This window comes from Elephas maximus, chromosome 3, assembly GCF_024166365.1.
Source record: "Elephas maximus indicus isolate mEleMax1 chromosome 3, mEleMax1 primary haplotype, whole genome shotgun sequence".
Taxonomy (NCBI): Eukaryota; Metazoa; Chordata; class Mammalia; order Proboscidea; family Elephantidae; genus Elephas; species Elephas maximus.
This window is the reverse complement of record NC_064821.1, coordinates 124,582,860-124,584,267: the sequence shown is the minus strand read 5'-3', so window position 1 is coordinate 124,584,267 and position 1,408 is coordinate 124,582,860. Positions and strand designations below refer to the sequence as shown.

Below are 1,408 nucleotides of genomic sequence, written 5' to 3'. Positions count from 1 at the left end.
ACAACACTGCTGAACCAAGAAACAAGAACATAATGTATTTTATATATTTACAAGAGTAACACTAGAACTATAAGCAGATCAGAAATGAAAAATTATATAATGAAATAAAACAAAAATACAGGCTATCTAGCAAACAATCAAAATGGCATTAAAATTGGAAGATTTCTATGATTTCATTTGTATAAAACTAATGCGTCTATAATTGTTTTTTCCTGCCTCAGGTTTATTTGTACAAATATCAAGAAGGACACCAGCTCCATACAGATGGCAGCCCAGGGGGTCATATGAGTCCTTCTGTCCTCAGATGGAGAACTCTACTATGGAGACTTTATGGGCCCTGGGCACCTTCGGGAGCCTGATGCAGAGCCAGAACCTAAGTTGAAGGCTTGGCCAGAGCTTTGGCCTTGGCTTTGAACTTTGCCTGGCAGAGCCTGAGATCCTTGGCGATGTGGGCCTGAGCAGGCTTCCCAAGTTTGGGGTGACTGATGTTGACTGAGCTGTCAGTTGACACCCTTGGGATCTTGGGCTTGACCTCCTTGGGCTTTATGGGAGCCTTAGTAGCCTTGGCATCTGCAGCCATGGCCTTGGCATTGTTGGCCTGCATCTTCTTCAGGCTCTTCTTGTGCCTTTTGTGAAGTGCATGTTCCTCAGGAACTTGTGGTCTACCCCTTTAAGAGATTCATATTATCGCGATGAGGTCTCTTGATGCCACTTCTTTGCCATTTCTGGGAATAGTTATGCGTAGTGTGTTTCTTGGACTTGGCCATGTCTGCCCGGTTGCCTGTAGTGTCGGGGACCGGAAGAGAGTGCATATAAAATATTTATTTACTGCTCCCCCTTCCCCACGATTCATTCATAATAACTTTTATGGATTTAAATCGGAAAGGGAAAGGAAGGAGGACTGTAATTTTTTCACATTTGGCCTTTTAAAAATATTTATTATACTATATTATATGTATATTAAATATTATTACAATATAATAAATTCAAACACTTTTAAAATTAAAAAAATAAATGAAAGATAGACCAGCAATAGAGGAACTTAAAATTTTAATAATGACTGAGTTCAAAATATACTGGGATACATGAATTACTACCTACTGTCTACTGGTGGAGTAGTGGTTAAGTGCTATGGCTGCTAACCAAAGGGTCAGCAGTTCGAATCCTCCAGCCGCTCCTTGGAAACTATGGGTCAGTTCTACTCTGTCCTATGGGGTCGCTATGAGTCGGAATCGACTCGATGGCACTGGGTTTGGTTTTTGTTTTTATCTGCAGTTGATTATTAAAATGCTATCACGTTAATGCCCCAGACAACTATGTTATACATTAGAATACCAAGTCGGACTGCTACTACTGTTGTTAACACCATAGCCGCCTTGGACACTTTGGAAATCACTACCAATTTCCT

General features: G+C 40.6%; 1 pseudogene; it reads right to left on the bottom strand.

Annotated features, from left to right (window-relative positions):
* Nucleotides 1-373: 373 nt before the first annotated feature.
* On the bottom strand, nucleotides 374-767 carry LOC126071345 (60S ribosomal protein L29-like; annotated as a pseudogene).
* Nucleotides 768-1,408: the final 641 nt, after the last annotated feature.